The 8,227-nt window shown below is 37.3% G+C and overlaps 1 protein-coding gene across 1 annotated transcript in view; it reads right to left on the reverse strand.

Moving 5' to 3' along the window:
* Positions 1-5,605, reverse strand: part of cdh24b (cadherin 24, type 2b) — a 239,553-nt gene extending 233,948 nt beyond the window's left edge. The window contains exon 1 of the mRNA XM_028472395.1: positions 5,474-5,605. The gene's annotated coding sequence lies outside the window, so the exon portion shown is untranslated. The remainder of the gene's footprint in view (positions 1-5,473) is intronic.
* Between the last annotated feature and the right edge of the window lie 2,622 nt (positions 5,606-8,227).

The following is an 8,227-nucleotide window of genomic DNA, read 5'->3' on the forward strand; positions in this document are numbered from 1 at the left end:
TTGGATGCATCTCTGACATTGACTGTAATATTGATTGTATTTGATGAGGTCTTTAAAGAGCTAGACGCTCTGAGCTCTTGGCAACGCCTTCAAATCCACAAGAGGCAGGAAACAATGGTTGTGTACATATGACATGCGCACATGTCATAACTCACATTTAGTGTAATAAATTCTAGAGCTGGATATTGATTCAGATTTACCAGATCAATTTGATTCACAAGGGCCAGATTCGATTCGATTTTTGACTCTGTTCAGGATATTTCAGTCAAGGTTCCACTTTTACTTGAATACGGAAAAGATTCTCAGATAACCAATGCTGTAAATGGCAACTAACTCTGAACAATATTACAAATACTATCTATTATCAGGACTGCATTACTATGCTATTGAAAAAGGTGTATTAAATGATCACTTTTTAGATTTTATCAATAAATATCAGCCCATTCAGAGGCAAACTCATTCAAATTGCTTTATTGATTATTTTTCTTAACCCAGCCTTACTACATTCTGCCCAGAGGTGTATAGTGACGAAGTAAAGTAAGTATACGAAGTAAATGTACTTTGTTACAATACATGTCTTTTTTTGATGATTTGTACTTTACTTGAGTTGTTTTTATTTTTTTAAATCAGCACTTTCACTTTTACTTTACTATTAAAAGTTAAAATACATACTTATACTTCGTTACTTTTATTTTTGCCACCTTGTTACTTATTACAAATTAAAATATGAATATAATTAATCTGGAATCGGCATGTCTGAGAGCACGAACAGAACAACTTTGTTTGTTTTATCACTTTTCATTTGCCTAAACGTAAAATAAAGAGAAGGGGAGAAACATTTATGGTTATCTTGCTTCTTTTTATGCAGACTTTGGTAAAAGTGAAGTAAAACGTGTTTTTCAAAGTCATTTTCATTGATGGTATTTGTACTTTCAGCTATTTTTCAGGTACTTTCCTCTGATTCTGCCTCTCTCTTACTCTGTCAGTTACCTTCCAAGTTGCCCACCATCTATCCCAATACCTTTGCTCACCGTCCACCATGACACACAGTAATGTCTTCTATTGGTATTTAGTGCATCCCTTTCCTGTCACAGCAACAGCAGCTCTATTTGCAGCCTCTTTTCTGGAGGCAGTTTTATCACAGGTATAAGTCACAGACTCTGTGCTACTGTTCTGTTCCAACCACCAGATGTGTAAGTAATGGATTACAAGTACTCACGTTACTGTAAATGAGTAGCTTTTATGGGTACATTTCTAAATCAGTCATTACACTTGTATTTAAAGGTATAAAGGACAACTTTCCCAAAGTTTAGAAAAGAAATGCCCCTCTACACATGGGCAGAACTGTACCTGCTCAAGAGGGAACGCCTACGTGTGCGACAGAGTGTGCACGAGCCCAGTTTTCCTCGTGCACAGCTCTGTTTACAAGTTGGAGTCGGCATCGCTTATACAGGCATTCCTTCCAAAAGAACATTTGCACTTTTCCCACTAGGTCAAATTGGCCTCCATTAAGAGAAAATCCATTTTCAAAGGACCCAATGCACACCAAGCACGAGCACGTACGACGGCCTTACGTAAACATATCATCAGAATGATTGACAATTAGGAGGACCAATAGTTAAGGTGATCCACCTGGAAGTTGAAGACAAAACAACATCGTCCACAATACCTTTAAAGCAGAACTAAGTAACCTTTTCACTTTAATAAATCCTTCTCATAGTCCCTGTGAGGGTAATACAAGTGTTTATGGGGTGATTGGGGGGGTCTTTCATCACCTCCTGCTGTCTCTGGCCAGAAAACAGCACTTGCAACTTTCCTGCCTCTGACTTGGTGGTACAAAGACGTACTGGTTTACGGCAGGCCAATGCAAACACACTGTCGTCGCGGCAACAGGAACGCACTCACACTCGCAACCCAGCGCTCCGTCAGGCAGCACACACACAAATATCCATCCATCCATTTTCAGAGCCACTTTGTCAGCAAACATCACATACATGTCCACACTCCCTTCCGTATCACTCCCACATCAATTATTTATTTTACTTGTCTCACTTCCTCATACTGTTCACATGGTCACATGTGTGTGAAAGTACCCTGAGTGTCACTGTTGTATTAGGATTTTTCAGTGATCGGTTGCTACCGTCTTGGGAGAGCAAAGGTGTGCATGTAGCTGTGGGTGGGGCGGAGTTTTTACGACAGTGACATAACCAAAGGGACCTTTAGGGGGAGCGCAAAGCGCAAGTTACTTAGTTCTGCTTTAAGTATATTTTAAAAGTAATTATTTGTTACATGTCTACACCCAACCTTTACTGAGTAAATTATTATTTTTTGTTTTAAAATGATCAACGGACATTGTGAAACGACAAAACAAAAAAAAAGAAATGACCAGACAACAATCAAATGCGTCACATCAGAGCCGACCAACCAGATTAAACATAATGCACCGCGTCAAAACAGCATTGAATGCCAGTTATTTTCTTTTAAGTTTAGAGTTCATAAATTTAGCTATACTTAGATCCTGAGGATTATTTAATAATATTTTAAATTGTATTAATTAGCGTTGCTTTATTTGATGCCTTTGTGGAAAATAAATTAAGTTCCATTTGTGCAAGATTTAATCTCTTCCTTTTTAAGTTTATACATGAGATGTTTACTGTATGCAAGGGAACCGTGGCAAGATTTATTACCAAAAATAAAGGTGGGAGGTGAAAGTAACTAGTAACTTTTACTATAAGTACTATTTAATTGAGCTACTTTTTACTTGTACTTGAGTATTTTATGTATTATTTCCTTAAGTAGGATTCAGTACTCTTTATACCTCTGCCAACCACTGTCTTCTCTTTCAATATCTTCTTTTAATCTCTCAATCACTCCTCATCACTTGTCTTTTATCCCTCTGTCTACCTTTCATCTGCTTCATCTTCTCCAAAGCTATACACCGTCTTTCAGTTAATGTCATCCAACCTCCTCTTCTTCTTTCCCTCATCTCTAGTTTACTCATCAATCTACAGTGTCTGGGGAAACCACAGTAAATAATCAGTGTAAACAGTTAAAAGCTGAAGTTTATGATTCTCATTCAAGAACCACGTTAAAAAGGCACAGAAATGTGCGCTCGTTGCCATGCATAATCTCTTAAACCTGGGTATGTGCAATCAAGAGCAGACACAAAATAATCACAAGCACACATAATTTATGTAAACAAGTGTTTTTGCAAATCGAGCTGATTGCACCTTTACCCTGTGGTAACTGATGTATAAACCATGAGCTTCTACATAAACATGTCCTACCAATTACATCTATTGGTGTGTGTGTGTGTGTGTGTGTGTAGAGGTGGAAAGAGTACTGATACATCCTACTAACGTAGAAGTACTGTTATTTTATTGAAATTGTACTCAAGCATGAGTACAAGTTAATAATACATAAAATACTTGCATACAAGTAAAAAGTAACTCAATTAAATAGTACTCAAAGTAAAAGTTACTCGTTACTTTCACCCCCCCACGTTTATTTTTGGTAATAAATCTTGCCACGGTTCCCTTTGCGTACAGTAAACATCTCATGTATAAACTTAAAAAGGAAGACACCAAATCCTGCACAAATGGAGCTTTATTTATTTATTTATTTATTTTGCCACAAAGGCATCTGTATAAAATAAAAAAGTGTGTCGAACTGTACAATACTTTTCAAAAATAAATAATAATAAACACCAATGAATTCAAATCAAAATGTAAATAATTATCAGGCTCTAAGTATTGATACATTTTGGAACTCTAAAAATGTGCCATGTAACAACATAATAGGTAGAAACCACAACCTGAACCCAAGAAAGAGGCTGGGAGTTGATCATAAATGGAACAACTAAGAACATACTGTATGTGTTAATGTTCAATGGCCATGAAAAGGAAAAATTTTAAAAAATAATCACAAAAAATATGCATAATTTACTCAATAACTGTTAGGTGCAGAAATGTAACAAACTACTTTACTTCCTTTAAAACTTACTTAAGATTTAGTGTTGTACTCGGAAAAAATAGAAGTACTCACAAATGCAACTCATATACAGTAACGTGAGTTACAGTTACAGTCAGTATTCTGTTACTTTGACCTGTGTGTGTGTGTGTGTGTGTGTGTGTGTGTGTGTGTGTGTGTGTGTGTGTGTGTGTGTGTGTGTGTGTGTGTGTGTGTGTGTGTGTGTGTGTGTGTGTGTCTACTCAACAAGGTACTATAATAAGGTTGGTTGTTTTTTTCCACATGAGAATTGACCCAGCTGCAGAAAAGACTATATCAAAGCTTTGGTGTGCTCTGAAAAATTATATATAGATATGGCAGGCCCACTTTTTCTTGCTCTGACAAAAAAAAATAAAAAATAAAAAAAAACAGCACAGCAGGCATGGCATGCGATAATCGATATAACCTGAGGAGGCAGGTCATAAATCTAAGCAAATGTATTTCGCAGAAGGGCAATATGTGTGCCTGAGGTCTCACACAAAACAACAACAAAACGACATTTTAGTGCAGAGGATAAAACAACAGAGGTTATCACACAGACATAAGCGCATCAGTGGCATCCTCTGAGAGAGAAGCCAAACACTCATCATCATCATCATCATCTTAAAGGGTCGCGTAATAAATGGACGCAATTAAGCCGCGGGTTTTTGAAGCGACGCGCAGCCGATGAAGCCCATTAAAGACGCGCTGAACCGGCAGGCTGTGCGGGGTGTCGGTGCCCCGTGTGTCAGTCTGTCAGCTGCTGCTGCGTAAAAAAGAAAAGAAAAAAAAAAAAAAAACACCGCGTCTGTCCAAAATTTGCCAAAGTAGCATCTTCTTCACGACTGTGCAGGTCTGAGTGAGAAACATCCCCACATGTGACTAACTACAAATCTTCCTTCAAAAATCGATGGACGGGATCAATACGCCAATCAGTCAGTGTATACAACAGTTATTATAGCGGTGAAATTCCCCCACATCAAAGCGCGCATTAGTGCGCGCGCCAAGGGAACAAACAGGTCGTCAATCTTCTTTGACCGAGAGCTTTCTATGAGGACTCTATAGGTTAGATCATGTCAAACTGTAAGTGAACACGGTGTCAGCCCAACATTCATCACTGACCAGTGAGTCCAAAATGTAACATAATGGGCTACTTTTTCTTTTTCCCCCAAACACCCAACAGACAGAATATGAGTTATTGCAGGATTAAAACATAGTAAGATATGTCAGAATGACCATATCTAAATAATAATAATAATAATAATAATAATTTGAAATTGACATAATGTCAGTTTTAGATTGCGCTATTCCAATAAGATCAGGTGGCTGCTAAATAAAAACCAGTGATGCCACAGAGGGAAAATCCCAACATCAAGCGATGGGAAAACCGGTTCTGATCTTCAGCCAGTCCGGAGGAAAAAACACTGCCAAACGCTGACAGTGACAGAAACGCGTGCATATAAAGAAGATCCATGTGGATTCTTACCTTTAAGGGTCAAATCTAACAGTGATTGTCTCAAGTTTGTGCGTCCGTCTCTCCTGCTGCCATCAGCCGGTCACCAAACACAGCAAAGAAGGACACGCGCTGTTTCTTTCTCTCTCTCTCTCTCTCTCTCTCTCTCTCTCTCTCTCTCTCTCCTCTCTCTCTCTCTTCTCTTCTCTTCTCTATTCTCTCTCTACTCTCTCTCTCTCTCCTCTCTCTCTCTCTCTCTCTCTCTCTCCTCTCTCTTCTCGTCTCTCTCTCTCTCTCTCTCTCTCTCTCTCTCTCTCTCGCGTGACTCGTTGAAATAGCTCCTCTCTCTCTCTCACCATCTCTGATATCCACACTTTAGTCTCTCTCGCTCTTCCTCTTCCTCCCCTGATCACCACTCATCCTCGGAAGTGAATAATAATGCTTTCATCACTCAGACTCACAAACATCTCGCACCATCAAGCCATCATCATCATCTCCATCATCATTACACAATCATTGACCCATTGATCTCCAGCTGCTTTTAATGTCAGACAGATGTATCTACAGTTGTTCTTTTAACATGCAGTTGTTTTGTAATCTTATTTATTATTTGAAGTTAGTCAGTTTTGTTATTCAGGGTTTATTGTGACATTTACTCCATAATGAATCTTTCTGTCTATAACACATTTGTCAAACTCAAGGCCCAGGGGCCAAATTTGGCCCTTCAGAGTGATCTGATTCAGTCCACATGTAGGAGAAAGTGAAATGATGCAATTAGTAGACACAGAGTCTGAAAGATAATTTTGTTCCAACATTTTTATGAACACTTAAATTATTATGAAAAACGTCATGGTAATGTTGCTTAGAAATCAAGGCTTTTTGTTCATAAATTTAAAGTCACCCATGTGCATTTGGCTGGAGTCTATTCTTTATTTAAAAAGAGTATAAATCTTCTCATATCAAATGTTAAATACTTTAATACACACCAACAGCAAACTGTAAATCATTGTGTAAATCACCAAATATTTCCGTTTAAATTGTTGTTGAAAGAACTGTTGTTTTTCTCCAAAATGATGCAATTTTTTATTAATTTATTTTTTCAAATTATTACACAAAATGGACATTGAAGTACATGTCACTTATTGGGTAGATGTCTTCCATACTTGGAAGTGCAAACTTGGGCACAATCATGTTGAAATTGTTAATTTTTTCACTTAAAACCTGCGACCCCCTTGTGATTGAACTGGTCTGAATTCAAAAATCCCTGCTGCATAAAAGAACAGTTTTTAAAAAGGCCTTTTGGAAGTTTATTCTGAAAAGAGAACAAGTAGTACATTCTATTTTTTTACCCTTTTGTATAAAATTACAATCCAATGCATGTACCGATTCGCAAAAAATAAAGAAAAAGGACATAGCTTCCGCCTTTTGAGACAAACAGAACCTTCTTCCCATTGACTTTGAATAGAGGAAGTCAGAAAATAAAAGAAAAGTAAAGAAAAGAAAGGAAAATTGGAGAATCAGCTGATTCTACTGTTATAAGCAAAAGCAGTCACAACAAAATAAGCTTCCAATAATGCAACAAAAAGTCGTTTTGAGCATAGGCTACAAGCTGGCACTAACACGTAATGAGTTTGTACAGTCTAATGCTTGTAACCAAGTATGATATCTCAAGTTTCTTGCAACACACTCTGGAGGTTTTGTGTCTAGATGTGTAATTGTTTGATTCTTAATTCATTCCTAGTTAAAAAATCATCAGTCGGCTTCGTTAAACTTTGTGTAATGTGATAGTTTTTCAATCATGCAGCATTCCTTCTGCCTTCACTCTCAGATGTTACTTAGTGTGCCTTTATTGTTTTTTTTTTAATTTCAGATCTGATCCGTACTGAAGCAGAGGATGGGCAGAATGTGCTTTTAGTTGTTGACGTGCTCTCACACTGTGAATTGGATCCTCCTTATAAATCACATTGTTATCGTCTAGACTCCTTCAGTAAATTTTGGGCCAGCGTTGTTGAATTGATTACTCACATTTGCAAATAGGTTCAAGGTTTTTAATATCCTCTGGGGGCAATTTGTTTTGCACCGAGCAGAACAATCATCAAGCAGACAACAAACCAGAACACATACAATAAATACAACAATCCAAAAATAAATGCTTGTCGCCGAGAGGATTAAAAACACTAAACTTGGTTAAAAACGTAGTTAAAACAAAGCCAACACGAATGCAGGGTTCTGTTTTAAGTCCTTCAATGCAGGAACTGTTCATGGTGTATTATAATGTACTGTTCTCATCCATCATGGAGCAACTGTAAACGGTTAACAAAAAAAACAATATGGGTGTCCTGATTTGATATTGGAAATCGGTCCGATATAAGAAAAAAAAACGAGTATCGGATTATATCAACCGGCATCTAAAACCTCCAATAAAAGCTCTCAGATACATCATTTGTTTTATTGGATTTATTGAGGTCTTATTTCAGGGTCTTTACCAATTTATTATGTTATCCAATTTACCCAATTGTTGAATATTCTCATATTTAAGCTTAAAATGTACGCAACCCATTTGTAAACAATTGCTTAATTTCTCTCATACCCACTGTTGCCGATCAATAATCACTTGATCAAGCCTTCGCTAACATTCCAGACTATAAAATGAGTAATAAAAGTAAGTTTAATTTGTGTTAATATTGAATTGGATTGGCATCAGCCAAAACTCAAGGCAGCAACAGTGAAAAAGTTTATTGAGACAGATTCAGATTACTGTAGCTTCCTCTCAGAAGTCTGTTTATC

The sequence above is a fragment of the Gouania willdenowi genome, chromosome 17 (assembly GCF_900634775.1).
Source record: "Gouania willdenowi chromosome 17, fGouWil2.1, whole genome shotgun sequence".
NCBI lineage: Eukaryota > Metazoa > Chordata > Actinopteri > Blenniiformes > Gobiesocidae > Gouania > Gouania willdenowi.